Consider the following 17,431-nt stretch of genomic DNA (forward strand, 5'->3'; position numbering starts at 1 on the left):
AGGTGTCATATTATTTACCAGAGCAAAATCCCCAAATACTACAACATAAACCAATTGGTCTGTCCATAATTTTTAACAAATGCTTATGACTGTGTCCCTTAACCAAGGATCCATAGAGATAATAAGTTAGACATAAAACATTTAAAAAAAATCCTCACAGTTTAGAAGCTTCACTGATCAAATGTTTGTCCTCTTTTCTTAAAACCTAACTGATTCATTGATTATTACAACAGTTGCATACACTGTGTATATGCAGCTTAAACCTGTAAAAAATATTTTCTCCACTAAGAGACAATGTGCGCTTTATAAAAGCAACTGCGTGCGACTAATGTGACAGAAATACAATGTAAATACGGCCTGAATACGTTCCAGTGTTGACTCTGGAGACAGATGGAGAGAGGATCCGAAGCCACTGTGACGCTCTGTCTGCTGAAAACAAGCTGAACTGTGTTTTCATGTGTCCCCGAGCAGCAACTGGTTAATAAAACCAGTAGGACAGTCTGTAGCACTACGAGCCTCCTGGGGACAGGCTGACTCCACTGACCCACACACACACGGCCATGTATATGCACATTCATAAGGACATTCAGCCAAAGGCATTCAAGCACGCGAGAATCTCTCCTTGTCTCTCTCTCTCTCTCTCTCACACACACAGCAGCACGGTGCATCTCAGGATAGCTGAGCCTTAAACATTTATATTTCAGCCTCACCTGCTTTAAGTGATGTATAGAGGGAATCACTGACCCCTACGAGGGATTTCAAATCTAATTCATTAAACCCTCCCTCCCTTGTGCTCCTGAGAAATAAATAAAAACAACTGTCAACCATTTTTATCTGATGCACTTGTGCTTTATTGTTGCCTCAAGTTGCTATTTTTTTTTTTTTTTTTTTGGCTTGTTTAGCCTCTGAGCTGCACAAAATGATTTATTCCCTCCAGCATGAAAACTGATCAAAATGTGATATCTGCTGCTGAACAGGACTGCAGGCGTGGACTAATATCCACATCAGTGACAATATGCTGTAATATGCTGATATTGAACATGTCTATCATCTCATTTTCTTTGTGATTTCATAACATTTCACCGAAAATGTGGTTTAATACTCAGGCGTACAGATTTCCAGGGGCAGTAAAAACCAACTATTTTTGTTTTAATAAAGAAGTCAGGCAATATCACGCCTTCTCCCATTATTCTGAGATCAACCGTGGTCTGATTTTTATTCTGAACAGGACATACATCTATGAACAACATCAGGTGAAAGGAGGACCTGCAGCTCTTCATCTATAACAGATCACTGAGGCTGCCCCTTCTCGTTCCTTTGTTTGGATCAAAAATTGCCATTTGTGGACACATTTTTGCAGATATTTTGCCAGGCCCAAAATATTCAGCTTGCATTAGCAACCTCTGATGACAATTTAACTTTCTGCATTGATATCTGTGTTAGCGATCGTCTTACCAGTAACTTAATACAGCGTGCGTGCATGAATGTTGCACCATTCATTCATCTTCTGTAACCACTTGTTCCTGTGAAGGGTTGCGGGGTCTGCGGGAGCCTATCCCAGCTGTCATCGGGCGAGAGGCGGGGTCCATCGCAGGGCTAACACAGAGAGACAGACAACCATTCACACTCACACTCACACCTACGGCCAATTTAGAATCACCAATCAACCTAATGAGCATGTCTTTGGACGGTGGGAGGAAGCTGGAGTACCAGGAGAGAACCCACGCAGACACAGGGAGAACATAAAAACTCCACACAGAAAGGCCCAGTTGGCCCATGGAGTCGAACCGGGGACCTTCTCGCTGTGACCTTCATTACCTTCTCAGTGCTAACCACCTCGCCTCACTGTGAATGTTGCACCAAATTCATAAAAATCAATATAGAAATGCTGTAATCCATGTAAGACAGTGGACTGTAGACTTAGTCACCTTTGTGGTAGCTCATCAGTGAAGGATTGTGGCTTTTATGTGTTAGCATTCTAACATTTGCACTGATGAGTACTAAGGAGAAAGCAAAAATGGAGTCTAGGTTTTAGGACAGAGCTGGAAACCTCCTCCCCAAACAGCTTGTTGGTTGAGAGGTAAAAAGAAAATACTGTAGCCTGCCTACATTTCTTAAATTTTACATTTCAACATTTGTTGGTGGCTCTGAGCACTGAGCTCACTGTTATATGGATGGTGGCAACACTTTACATTCAACATATTTAATTAAATTCCGCTTCGAGCAAGAACACAGATTTCCTGACTCAAATAGGGCAGCGGAAGCCTACAGGTCAGACTAACGTTCGTCTGTGACAGCGATGTATACACACTCTGACAAACACTGGGGGAGCGTACGGATGAGTAACGCTCACACAGAAGAGAACGCCGTGCTACCTTTGAGCAAGTGACATAGCAGTGCAGATTTATGACGCTGTTGAGCAGCTTCGTTTGTTCAGTGTTTGTAAATGACCTTCAGATCCTTCAGTGGATTTCTGTGTCACTGCTGTTCATCACCATCTGGGGCCTAATGGAGCTCATTGGACGGTCATGATGCAGAGAATTGTGGCTGATGTCTGCAAAGCACCATTAGTCAAGATATTGATCATGAGGCTCTGTGGTACGGTAAACTTATTGACTGGGCTTTTCACACCATCCAGTATAGTGTTTTCACTGTGTGGACGTCAGAGGTGAAATGCATAAATCGGCGTACTCAAGTACGTCAGACTGCACAGTGTCTGTGTTTCTAGCTACACTAGCTGCAGGTCTGTGGGTGTGTCCATCAATTTGATTCGCACTGAAATACCTCAACTACAACTGGATGAACAGGCACAAAACATATTACAATCATTCATGGTTCATGTGACAAACCACAAAACATTTGTGGTTTGGGGCGTCCTGAAAGCCGACACAGACGTCCATGATTCAAATACAGTTTGTTGTTACTCCACACCCCTCCTCCCTTGTTTTCTCTACACTGTCCGACATAATAAATGGAAAAAAATATATATATATCATGGTGTCATTTTGTAAACTTCATCCTTGGTGTACTGTCTTGCTTTACTTCCTGTGTTTTGCCTCAGTCTAGATCAGTCTTTCATTTAATTGTTGTGTTTTATTGTTTCAGATTCCCTGCAGTGCCTTTTGTTCCCTCAAGTAAGTCAGCGCTAAACTGAACGTGTTTGGGTCGCAACTACAAAACGTTGCAGAACTTGACAAAAAATATATATTCATAAAATGGAAATGTCTTAAACTGCTGAATGCATTGCAACATGCCCCCCTCGGGATGAATCAACATAACTCCTTTTCTGCTTTATTTACATTTCAAAAGGATCAGAAAAACGGACAAAAACCTCTGGACTTTGCTTCATCTGCAAACTAATCATCAATACAGTCCTGTTTAGTCAGAATTACATCTTCTCTAACAAGTATTATTATTAACTTTAAGCATGTGTTGTTTTGGTTAAATACTGAAAAAGTCCTTTTGTTGCCAAAGCCCTTTCACATGTGCGACTCATTGGTCATTTATAAGTGTACAGGCTTCCACACAGTGGGGAAACACTACACACTGAATGGGCTACTGTTTTTGAGTGAGTTATTTTTAACATAACCAGGGGCAATCCACCAGGAAAGACAATCCAAGTAGTTGTTTTGTGCCTTGTAAATAAAATGAGAAGATGACTTCTTCCCAGATGACTATATATTTTGCAATCATAACCATAAAACCTCTTTATATCTAGCCTTCAGTGCAATCAACAATACTCCAACCTAGTGGCCCCCTTCATCTGCCCTTTGACAGAGTTTGCTGGTTTTGACTGCCTCTGTCCACACTGGCTTGGCATGCACACTGCTTTCACACGTTTCTGTTTGATACTGACCATTAAAAAAATGCATTCCTTTATAATTAAGCTATCAAAGTTTTGGCCAGAAACCACTATGATTTAAAAAATTATAATGTACGCAGACACAGTTTTGTTAAATACTCCAAACTTACGCTTACATTTAAGTCTCTCCACCATTTAGTGCCAGTAATTTTATGCCTAGATTTCCATTAAATCTAGGCATACTGCCATTAAACCCCGAAAAACAATATATCATAAGAAAACTACACAATTAGATGCTGTAACACTACCTTTGCATAAAATGCATTTTCAATTACAGGCCCAACCCTCTGGAATCCACTGATCCACCAATCTAAAACAGATTCAAGACTTGTGCTCTACAACAGAAATTATCCTAGTAAAGTCAGAGCAGAACTGCAATCACAATAACAACTGTTCATTACTTGCACATATGAGTGTATGTTGAATATTTTTTTGGGTTTGTATTGTTTGTTTTTTACAGGTTGCTTCCACTGCTTATTTTACATACACTGCACTGACTGCTCACTGATCCCCATTAAGGGACTGGTGTTTGAAATTAGCTTCGGCTGTACACACGTTGCAGTGCAGGCACTGCTTCTGCTACTGTCAATGTCATTGTCCCTCACAAATAAGCAAACAAGTAAATAAATAACATCAAACTTGCTTATGATGTGAATGTTGGCACTGTCAGCGAGTGCATGCAAGCATGCTAATGCTAGCCTTCAGCTCAAAACCTCTGTGCCTAAATAAATCCTCACCGAGCCTTTACTTCACTCCCTGCTGAGCAATGCAGATTAACTATTTAAAGCAGATATAAATGGGTGTCGACGTGTAGGTTAAAATAAAGCTACATTAAGATTAAATATTTGGTGATGTGCCGAGACTTGCTCTGTGGGAGTGCATTTTACATATTGCAAATAAGGCCAAGAGCAGATGTTGAAATAGAAATGGAAGAAGACTACTAGTGGTCAGTGGGTCACTGCTACTTAACCCACATAGAGGAGCTGTTTGGAAAATCCTATCACTGTTGCAGAGCGTTGGACTTCTTCAGTGTCCTGCAGCAATAGTACCAACAGATAGATGAACACCTCTAGGCCCAATTCAAAAGACTCATCAATCTAGGGAGCACAGCGCGTTTTCCAGCTGCAATGACACAGAAAAGAAAGCCGTGACACAGAAAAAAACCCCAGCTGAGATTGTAGCCTAATGGGTTAGTGTTCCAGTGTGCCTTTCTGCACCAGGAGATGATGTGATGTAAGGCTACACAACAGCGGCTTTCAGCCAGCAGTGTAATCGTGTCCTGGTCTGCTTTCATATTGCTCACGCGGTGACAGAGTCTTCTTGCATATTCATGTGCTGAGGGAAAAGGATTTTGTTGCACTGAGAACATAGTAAAAGTCAGCCGTTAAATGTTTAATGGCTGCTGCTGTGCTGAACTTTCAGGATGAAGGGTGAGGAGACGAAGGCATGGGTGGGAGAAGCTGCACAAGACACGTAGGTGATACTCGGGGGGATACGAAACAAATAATCTTTGTAAGATCTTTGTAATACCCAATATACACCTACAAAGATCATTATGTAAAAATAAGGCCTCACATATTTTTAATCCAAGCATTTAAAACAGAGAAGTGCTTATTCCTATTCCTATGCCATATGACAAACTAGCCTAGCTGCCTGAAACAAAACGTTGATGTTTGGGGGCAACTGGCCGGAAATTGTCCACAGGAAGTGTTAAGATGAAGCCTCTGATCCACAGCTGCTTGTTTCAAGTGCATTCAGGACGGCTGAGTTTGTTACTGATGTCAAGTTACATGATTTCTGGAAAGCACATCAAACATTTAAAGTTTCAAAGTTATGTACAAGTTGCGGCTGACAAAGTGCAAAGTTTCCTGGAAGAAGTTTGATGGATTTTTTTTTTTTTTATGGAGTAAGAGCTTGTTCATTTTGCTGTAAAACCTCTTGTGCTCTTAGACCATATAAATAAAAGTTGTTTCAATTGTTAAGTGAAAATGGGTCATGTGGGTTGTCTTTGCTGAGCAGTTCTGGCAGTTATGGCAGTCGATATTCACATGTTAGTGATTGAGGGGATCAAAACTAACATCAGAGTGTCCCAGGCAATACAGCATTAGAAGCATAAACACTAAAGAACATAAAGACATTTTGGTTCCTTTTATCTGTAAATGTACATATCATGGTAATAAAAGCTAATGTAAAGGGTATCCAATAAAGTTACAATGGGTAATAGTTGGCTCAATATATACTGATCAGACATAACACTAAAACCACTGACAGGAGAAGTAAATAACATTCACCATCTTGTGACAATTCAATCTTCTACTGGGAAACGTTTGGACCTGGCATTCGTGTGGACGTTACTTAGATATGCACCAACCAGACCAGGCACCCCCACCCCAAAGCAATGACACTTCTTGATGGCAGCAGCCATCCCCAGCAGGATGCGGCCTGACACAGGCACACACACAAAAATGGTTTAGGAACAACTCGAAAAAATATGAAAAACAGCAGAAGGTGTTGACCTGGCCTCCAATTTCACTAGATTCCAAACTGATCAAGTATCTGTGGGATGATCCACAGAGGCCCCTCCCCTCAACCCATAGGACCCAAAGGCCCCCACTAACAATATTCTGTTGCTGGACACCACAGGACACCCTCAGAAGGCCCATGTCATTTTTGGAGGCACAAGGGAGACCTACACAATATTAGGAAGGTGGTCATAATGTTAAACCTGATCAGTGTATATGCACATGGGCAAATCTGGCAAAATACAGTTGCGACTTTTGATAGCTACGCTCCTAAACTCCAAAAAATGCCAGAAATCTTATGTCAGGATGAAGTTTGACAGTTAATATTATGAGTTTTGCAAACACAGAAACAAACAATCAGGAAACTCTCAGCCTCATGTCATATTTAGGTAAAGCTGGGGGTAATTTATTACAGATGTTTGTTTGACTACACATTTCCCACCACAGTTTGCTCTACACTATACTTTGAAAGACCGGTATTTCAATCCACAAAAGGTTTTTCATGGCATGGAAGTCTTTGAAACATTATTTTGCCCACATCATACTGTATAACTACTCAGACGCTCAGTGTAAAGAGGCAGCTCCGCTACACAGGGAGGGTCATCATGACTCTATGGTGATATTTTGGGGGTCCTCTCCAGCTGCATCCTTCTCTGAGTTTAGTTCCAGCTTCACCACACCGGGTTCCCCCTCTAATCCTCAGATCGCCAGGCCGCAACAGCTGCACTGGCCTTGGGTCGCGCCGTGCCGAGCTGCTCCACAAGGGTTAAAGTTGAAACCGCGTCTTTAATTTGAGATATAAGTGCGGGAGTTAATCACAGAGCTGTGGGAAGCTGAGGTAAACTGAGGGCCATTCATTACCCTGCTCTCTGTGCACACGGTGAACGTACAAATACTGCGTTTGCATGCAAGAATACAGTATTAACTCAGCATAGGTGCTCACATGTGGAAAATCACGTGTGCACACATAAAATGTATTACTTAGAGCCATTAATGTCATTACAGGGTAGGGTTTTATACACACACGTTTTCTTCACCACTTCTCGTCAGGCTTCCCCATGTACTCCTGTTCCTCCTTAGGGGCAGTAGTGAATGTCTCATCTCATCCCATCACCCTCCTTACCCTCCTCACCCTCCTCCTCCTCCTCCTCCCCTCCACCATCATCATATCCAGGCTTAAATAAAGGGCAGATATGCTTCTCCTTATTTCCTCCCAGTCTTCCTTCACCCTTTGTTCTGCTCACACACTGGCTATCATTTTAAGTGAGAGTCACGTGCAACTTTCAAGACTTTGTTGCAGATGATTTCTCAACTGATGCAACACAAGGGTTGTGTTTGCAATGCGTTTAGCATGCCCAAGTCGTCTGCACGGACCGCAGCTTATTACAAATACTTTTTGATGGCAGAAACTCTGTTGTTACCTTCATGCAATGCACAATTAATCACTTACAATATTGTAGTTCAGTATATGTCTGAGCAATCTGAAGGAGGTATTTGCATTTAAGATATTAGGAAATTGGGGTATTTTATAAGCGTATCCCGCTAGATTTTAGACTCAGCGTGAATATGCACAGAAACGTTCAACTCTTTCACTCTCTCATCTGAGACATTTCTTTGTTTTATTGGACAGTTACTGACACATTTCCTCTCATGTTCCATGCAGCTGTATGTCAAATATCCTGTTATTCCTCCTCCTTATTCAACTTATTCAATGTTTTGTACAAAGTTTTGTAGCAAAACAGCCTCCGCACATTTTCTACTGTCCTTGCCGAAAATTAAATACAGACATCGGCTTCCAGTGTTGCTGCTGTTGAAGGTTAATCTTTCAACAGAAACAATCAGTGTCTCAGAAAGAATTTTAATCTTGGCAGCTGAGAAAACTTCAAACTAACATTTAAACATTAATGTTAAAAGAATTACCAGAAAATGTGACCATGAAAAAATGGATATAAAATGTACAGAACAGTTCTGTACAGTAAATGAGAAGCTAAGCAGATTTTCCCTGTTTCCAGTCTAGCTAAGCTAAGCTAAGCTAAGCTAAGCGGCTGCCAGTAGTGGCTTGGTGCTGTGAAATGATGTGAAACCCATCAAACTCTTTGTAAGAGGTGCATCTCCTAACTATTCATTTAAACTGCAGCGAAGGATTTGACCTCACTATTAATAAAATCAAGTCAGTCGACCCTGCTGAGTGTTTCCTATTACAACTGCAAAAAACATTTTCTTTCAACAGTAACATCAAGAAGAGCACCCTTGACTTCCTCTCCTTAATTTTCTTTCCTTTGTGCTCCATTATTAAAGACAAACAGGTTTTAGTACATCACTATGAGCTGCTGGATCTTCTTTTGAACACACAACAGTTGCAGATGTGTTGTCAGTTATCCTCATATTCATATGTATGTTGCTTATTCCTAGCATCTCCCCTGAGTGACACCATTAAGAACTTTCTATTAAAATGATTAAAGAGTATTCTTCATCATTCGCAGAAGACTTAGCACTAAGCATGTGGAAATGTGTCTTGAGAACATAAAACCTATATCAAACTTTGCAGTTTGCACTAAGCTGTTCTAATTTCATACACTTTCATTTATGTAAAAATACTTGGACGTAACAGACCCAGCACTTGACACAGCAGTGCTTGCACTTAACTGTGAGCAGAGGTTGATCCTCTGAGCCCAATTTAATTTTTCATTCACAGTCAAGTGTGGAGGAATAGATGTGCTCAGAGTCAGTGGCACGCTACCCGTGGCATTTTAGCTGTGACTATCAGCGTTCATCAGACTGCAGCGGGGACATTTTGCGTGTTTTGTTTTGACTTGAGGCGACTGTTAGCACGCACAGCGGTCCGTCAGAGGGAAGAAGAGCAGAGCAGATAGCGATGGAAAACAGGAAGCAAAAACAGGAATGAGAAGGAAATTGAAAGGATAAGATCGAGAAAAGGAGATGAAGAGGAGGGCGGCAAAAGAAAAAGAGGCGTGGTGACGAAAATTAGGAGTGGAAATGGGTCAGCTGCAGGGCTTAAGGGCAGGAAAAGGGCACGAAAAAATGTGGAGAAGAGTGGGAAATGTTGTCTCAGGGTGCTGCTAAAATCAGGCCACCCTTTCGTTATTTATCCAGGTTAAAGATAAAACTTTAAAACTCTCATTCATTCTTCCGCTCCTATTAATTATTAACCCTACTTCACGGTCTCTGCTGGAGGCCAGAGAGAAAGGATAAAGCTGATTCAAGGGTAAGGATCTGGGAATCAAACTGCTGAGTCACATCGATGGTAACAAACATACTAAATACTAGGACCGACATGAACTGCAGCTCAGTATGTACGTTTCGTTGCTTTGACAAGCTGCTAGTCACAGTGTGCATCTCCATCTATTTCACCAGTTGTTCTGAAAGCCACATGGGGAGCCAAGCATCTTGTTCACACTGACACACTTTTTAAAAAAACAATACAAAACATGGGATCACAAAGGAACCCATCCAGAACATCTCCTCCTGCTCCTCTGTCTCCTCTCCTCTCCTCTCCTCTCCTCTCCGTTCATCATCCCTCCATCTCTCTGCGGAGGCTCAGTGATGCAGAACCAATGTTCCAGCATCCGTGATGAGGAGGGCTTTGGATTTTGTGGGCCACACATGCCGGGGAATAAGGAGGCAGCTTTGATACCAGACAGAACTGGGGTTGTGTTTAGTGCGTCAATCCCCCAAGGCCACGGGCCGGGTGAGGAAGAGAGGACAGGAGGAAATGACTAAGCAGTAAGAGGAAAAATGTTTTCCTCTTACTGTTTCTAAGTCAGACATCATGGAGAAAAAAATGAGAAAAAGGCCTGATCTGCAGATTTACTGCAAAAAGAACAGTGAGAGAATCCACAATGGCAACGCTGCAACAATGTTGGCATGGTGGATTTTGCTTCATCAGTCATCGATAAACGTTGCAGAAATGAGACACATGGCGCATTCTACCCGCCGCAACATATATCCAAAGCGCAAAGCGGGGTATTTACCTGAAAACACCTAGCGGCCTGTAGACCACAGAGAAGCTAACATGCTAGCACATTGTGCAGGTATAACAGTGTTTGCTTCCATATCAGTGTGAATGTGGAGTTTACCTGCTTCACGTCATCGAGGTAAGAACAGCTGCAAGCATTCACGTTGTGAGTTGCTGAAGTGTGTTTTGTAAGGCTGCCTGATCTCATGGCTTGGTTTTCTGCTTATTTGTGAGGTGACGTTAGCCTCGGTATTAATAGCAGATTTAGTTGTGCACTTGGGCTCGTGATTACTTGTTTGTGGTTTACTGTGAATTATGTTGATTTGGTGCAGCCGATTTTTAATTAAAAAGTGGAGAAATTATGCTGGCTCAGTTGCTGTTGGGGTTGTTTGGGGATTTTTCCTGTTGTCTCACTGTAAACCAGGGCCTATACTGTAGTCACAGAGCATCTAATCATACTCCTCCTTAATGGCACAGAAGGTTCCTTATGGAGAGTTTATTGACCCTGTGGTTGTAGATGAAATACTGTTTCATGAGTGTGTCCTCATTGTAAAATAAAAAGATAACAACCCACTTTACTTGAGGTAAACTTTACTTCATTCAAAAAGTGTGCTACAAGTTTCACACAGATACACGTACACGAGGCAAAGCGAAATACTGATTAGGTGTTTTTTATCTGACATCAAATGGCATCAAATTTTAATGACTTTTCCTGCTGACAAGACGGATCTTCTGGTGCAGTAGTCACTGATTTTTACTGAATCATCCAGTAGTGGTTTTCACCTATATAACGATAAGTCATAAGTAATCTGAAAGTTGTCTTTTGGTTTCATAAATTATACAGCTGGGACCAAGATCATCATATTTTGTTGTCCTAGTAGAACACAATTGTGCGAGCCGTCATCTCTGGTGTTATGGGCTCAGTTTGATATGTTTAATCATTTTATTAAAGGGCTGCCGTCACATTACGCTGTTAAAGGTTTTTATTGGATTAATTATCCCAATCTTATCGAGCTGCATCTCATGAAGGAGTTGACTGATTTTGAGCAGCCCAGACTAAAGAGCTAAAACGCTTTGTGAAAAACTGCTGGACTCAAAAACCTAAGAGTATATCCAATATACTGGTTGTCACCTTTAACATTTACATTACAGACTCTAAAGCAGTTGGTTTGTGCTACAGATTTCTTTTCTATTCTTATTCTGCTGCTGCGCTGACGTGCTTCTTGAGCTGTATGCTTATAACCGTGACACAGGATGCACTGATGTGGACACATATTATTAATACAAGGTATTACAGGTAGAATGTGAAAAAAGAAAATGCAGTAGACGATCAGGAATCATTTAGTTTAGGTTGTAAATAAACAGTCTGGAGGCCAGCCTGACTTCTCCCGCCCACAAAATTTTCACAGCAGAAAGTTGGACTGGGGTCACACTGCTACGCTTCAGCAAAGATCTGCAGCATCGCAGTCATGGAGTTGAACTTGTTTACAACAATATGGCTCTAATTGGTTGTAGGACCATCCAGTTGTGTGCAGAGCTATTTTTTCCTCTGTATCGGTTCTCTGGTTTCAAGACTCTTCAAGTCTTCAAACGTTAATTTTCTTCAACAAAAGCCATAAACCTTGTAAAGATGCTCCAGGGCTCCTTCCACGCTCACTGACCTAAACTGGTAGAGGCAGTATATAAAATCCATTTTTAGATTTTGGTTGTAAAGTATCAAAGTTGTAATTATATAATTAGGTAAATATATGTTTTGACATTTTACCATTGTAGCTGGTTGGTTTTGATGTGGATTATCTATTCATGATAAGACCCTTTTATCGGAAACGATTGGGGAAATGCCGGTTTAATCCTTATCAGTATTTTACATGTTAATCACATGTAAACTCTCTAATCTGTAAACTCTATATCTATTAAATAAATGTAGTGAGGTTGAAAGTATAATGGTACTCACATTCCCTCTGAAATACTGTATAGCAGATTAGAAGTAACATAAAATACATACAAATGTGTCTTCTTTTGCTCATCTTTTATATCTTATGAGCATTAAAGGAATGATGTGTATTTATTGTGATGTTCGGAGGTGTTTTGTTGGAGAACTGCCATCTAATATTCATATTCCTCTGTCTGTTTTTTTTTTTTTTTCTTTTTGCGAAAAGTGAACTACAATGCGACGACCTAATAAAGAATCCATGAAGCAGATTGTTTCCATTGGTATACCCAAGGAGACGGCACATCCTCTTGGACTTGCAGCGCTCACTTCATTTGGGAAATACGTCAACTGGAAGAGTAGGCGTCTCTCTCTCTCTCTCTCTCTCTCTGTATACATCGCTTTCTTGAAAAATGTCTTCTGGCAATGAGGAGGCAGACATGGAAGAAAATGCGGGGAGACAGCAGGAACAGTCTGGTTAGTCAGGTTCAGAGGTTTTAAAATGTCAGATAGTGAAGATCAACTTCAGAGGAAATGGCTGAAAAGAACAGATTTAACGATACAAACGACATTTGTTTTTTAAAGATGTCCTGATAACCGATGATGACTTATGTTGGGTAACGGGATGCGGCCTTAAAGAACTGTCAGTGAGTCAAACCCAGAGATTTGTATTTAATCTGGATTAATGATGAACAACAGCCCCCATTGGTCTTCAGTTTGTGACTTGATGAAAGCACGACCCCCTGGGGTGATGTGTGTGTTATCTGTGTGTGTGTGTGTGTGTAGGAATGACAGGAGAAATTAATAGAGCAAAGGGTGGAGGAAGGAGGGAGTGTGTATTTGTGTGTGTTTGTGTGCAGTCTGTGTGTTGGCGTTTGTGCGCAAACAGCCACTTCATGAGAGCAACACCCTGCAGAGATAAGACCGGCTAAGTACAAGGCTCAATTATTCCCTGTTTGAAGGGTTTGAGAGAATTGAAGGGGATTTGAGGGGCTTCATGAAAATTGATGCTTTTGTAGTTAAGGGGGTGGTGAAGTTTAAATGGCGGCCGCTGAGCCATTAGCAGGGCTCACGTCTAATCTGAGCGTATATTGGTCAGCTTGGTGGTGGAAGAGTCTTTCCCTCTGACTGGGAGCGGCTGCCACGACTGGCAGGAAACCAGCTCCTGTTTAATGACGACGAATGATCTGAAGCTCTTGAAGGGAAAATAACTGCGTGCTGCGGCTCGGCAGGTGCTCAGATCTGAAGCTGCTGCTGCCGTGAGATGATCTCCTAAATTATTGCTGAGAAGCGGCGAAGAGAAACAGCACTTAATGATATGCTGCGATGTTGTCAGTGTGGGAGGCCGCAGGCTTCATGCTGCTTGTGTTGACTCAAATAGAACAAACAGAAACAAATTAATCAGACTTTTCCCGCGCTGGTGCCTCGGCTCACGTGGAGTTGGTAGATGGTAGGTGTTTTTTATTTTTATATTGAGAATAAAGTTTAGATCATTTCTTTGATTATCCAAAGAACTCGTGGGGGGTTAAGGTTCTCACCACTTGACCGCCTAAACTCCCCAGCAGGCGATAAGAACAGAAGAAGCCACTTGGATGAGTGGTGATCTTCAAGGAAACTCCACAGGAATGGCTGCCTTTGTTTCAGTTTAGTTATTTGGATTTAACTTGACTGGAAGCCAGCCCGACTTATCCCACCGACAAAGTTTTTGCAGTGGACAGTCGGTCTGGAGTCTCTCCGTTGGGGACTGATCATGCTCCGGCAAAGATCTGCTGGGCCAATCAAATTTATCCAGTGATGAAGAGTAACAGGGATGTAGGCCTACAATTCTGGCTCATGGTTGGCTTTAGGGCAATCCAATTGCGTGCAGAGCTATTTTTTTTTTTCTTCTCTTTATTGGTTAAACACCCCCTAAAATGAAATCCCAGTCAAGCCAGACTCATATTCTGATCTGAATGGAGTCTGGCTATGTCAGGCTTTGATATAACATGATCTGGAAGACTGAGAATCTTAACAGATATGTCTTTGATTAGTTGGTTGCTTTATAAAATGTCAGAAAGTCTAAAAGACTGAATCTGAAAGTAAAAATAAACCAACAATATATAATTAACTACAACGAGGGCTTTCAAAAAGCTATTTATTATCAATTGATGCATTAACTGATCCATTAGTATAATCTAATCATTGGAGCTTTAGTCTATCCTTAAAGAGATGGGTTTTCATTGCTGGCTTATTACTTTATTGATGAACCAAAACAGTCAATTAACAGCAATAAAACCCGCTCAGATCTCGTAATTTTTACACATTTCTGTGTATGTCTTGATAGCACATTCAAAAGAGTAAAAATTTCTTCTATACCTTGGATTAGTATTGGATTAAATAAATGCAAAATGTGATGTTTTGTGGATTAGGTTCTGTTACCAGTTGTCTTCGTGATTGATTAACTGAGACAGATGTTTAAAGCCCTACGTTTTAGTCTGAAATGTAGACACACTTTCTATTATCACACGAGACAAAGGCAGCAAATCTTCACTGTTGAGATGCTAAAAAATTCTCTGTATAGTGTAAAATAGCTGTGCTGCATTTATTCTAGCTGTAATTTGACTGAAGTGATATTTAAATTAGACTGGACAAGTTATTTCCATGCTTTAGAATAAGATCATCATTTATCAATCCTACAGCGGGGAAATATGTGTGCACTGTATGCACAACCTGAAATCACATGGCATGCATGAACGAGTTAAGAGTTAAATTGGACCCATCAAGAATGGCAGCAACTCATGATTATTTACAACGTTAATTAATCTGCTGGTAATCCAGTACCCTTTAATCTAAAATGTCATAAAAATACTAAACGGGTGATTTCTTCTGACTAACAGTACAGACGTAAATATATTTAATTTAACGTCAGCTCCTACCAGCTGTAACCAGTGATTACCATTTCTTGGTGATTTCTGAAATAATAACTCAATTATTTAAATAGTTATCAATTATTTTGTGTTTGACTGACATTTCCTGTGAGTTTCAGCTCTAGAATAAATCTCTGCTGCAGCATCAAACTGTCAGTGTTTGTCTGATTTCACCCCCCAAGTAGATTACATCGGCAGGTCACAGCAGGAGTCATAGAGCCGAGAGCCCTGAAACAACACAACAGACGGCACTTCTGCCAGCCTGACATCAGACTGCATTTGTACAAGTAAACGCCGAATTCCTCAGATTCAGAAAATACTGGCAGGCTGTAGGTAGATCAAAAGAATGGAAACATTCCTGTGTATTAGGCTCACCTGTCAGAGCGCTTACAGACATCAGTCATGGCTTTAGATGAGGGTGGTCTGCAGGGAGCTTCGCATTGCAGACTGTGTCCCAAAAATAATCAGTGCTGCGCTGGGTCTGGTTGAAACATTCAGTAGACCTGAGATCGGCTGTGGAGAAGACTGGACAACAGTTAATCAGACAGAACGTGAGGGTCAGCACAGCAAGAAATAACGTAGAGTTAGAGTACTCACATTGCAGTTGATCAGTAATTAAATTTTTTTTTTTTTTTTTTTTTTTTTTTTAAGAAACTTTCATGCCAATAAAGCCCATTTTGAATTTGAGTCATATAGCTGAGAATTATATCAATGATACATCTCCACAAACTTCACATGAAACACAGTGTTTTATTTTACAGTTAATGATTATTCTTGTGATTAATTAGTGGTTTTATCTAAAAGATGGCAGGGGAAATAGTAAAGAATGTCTTTTAACTCCTTCCAGTGTGCTTATTTTATTCAGCCAAAAGTGAAAAACCTGAATTTGTTCAGTTTATTGTCATATATGACACCGCCCACTCCTCCGGGTGTGCTCACTTGGTTAAATGCAGATGTGGGTGCATATATACATTTTAAATCATGTTCATTTCACTTAAAAAGCTTTAACCAGCAAACGCTTTAAATGTTTGTTTGTGCAACGGTTGATAAAACATCAGAATGGTGGTTTCTGTGTCACTAACACAGATTTTTGTTGGATTCTGCAGCCTTATTAATGTAAATATGTTTGACTACCTTGAAATCAGTGTTGTTCTTTCAAACAAGTAGTAGCGATGTCAACTTGCCTACATTAATATACTTCATAGTATATATGTAACGCCTCAAATAAAGTATAGTCTCCTTATCTAGAGAGTCGACATCTGCACAACTGTATTTTGAATTGCAGGTCTTCATCTATGCTGCTCCACCATATGTAACTAAGATCTGCATTGTATATTCTTAGACATGCCAAAACAAAAATGTGAGCATATGTTTAAAAGCACTTGAAAGTAGTGAGTATGATTGCAGTCTGTGCATAACACAGTTCCCCTTTCACCTTATAGCACTCACGGTAATAATGTTTAATACAACATCATCTCGTCGCTGTGAAGTTCCACTTTGCATGCATTAGCAGAACAAGAGAGTGTGAGACTTATGTCGTACGATAAGTGTTGCAGCGCAAAGCGGCCAGATGTTAAATCCCAAATAATTCACCCTGGATTTAACTCTTGTATTTATCTCTCTGCCAAATCTCTGCTATGCTTCGTGGCTTTAAGATGTAGTCTTTCATTTCCAAACGCGGGGGTGTTTATGTGCTACTACAAATGACCTATGGTTTCGCTAGGTTTTGCGTGTGTGAGTGCTTGTATGAGGAGGGCTCGTGTTTCTTGTGGGAACCTGCAGAAAGCTGCGCCGAGTGACGATTCTGGACTTTTAGTTGCTGACGTTTATAAAAAGTGAAACGTGAGCGCATTCCTGAGGGCCGAGACAGAGCTGTGTGGCGACGCAGCTGAAGGCTTATTGAAAGATGAGCGCTTAGCAGGAAATTAGGCTACAGTAGGATCCTCAGGGGTCACAGGAACGTGCACGCACACATTGCATAGCGCACGCTCATACACTGCATTCCTTAATCACCTCCCCTTACTCATGAAATGATCCCTTTCTTAATAACATCATCACATCATTATACAGTATTCAGGCAATAAGTCACCGCTGACTGCTGAATCATACGACTGTGTCTTTGTGCTCGGGCTTCGTACGAACCTGCCGACTCTCAGACTTGTAAAGTTGTGCAACTCTACTGCATTCGGGCATTGCATGCCCCAGATCTGGGCTGGGAGTAGTGTGGTGAGGCTG

The sequence above is a fragment of the Chelon labrosus genome (genome assembly GCF_963514085.1).
Source record: "Chelon labrosus genome assembly, chromosome: 4".
NCBI classification, from domain to species: domain Eukaryota; kingdom Metazoa; phylum Chordata; class Actinopteri; order Mugiliformes; family Mugilidae; genus Chelon; species Chelon labrosus.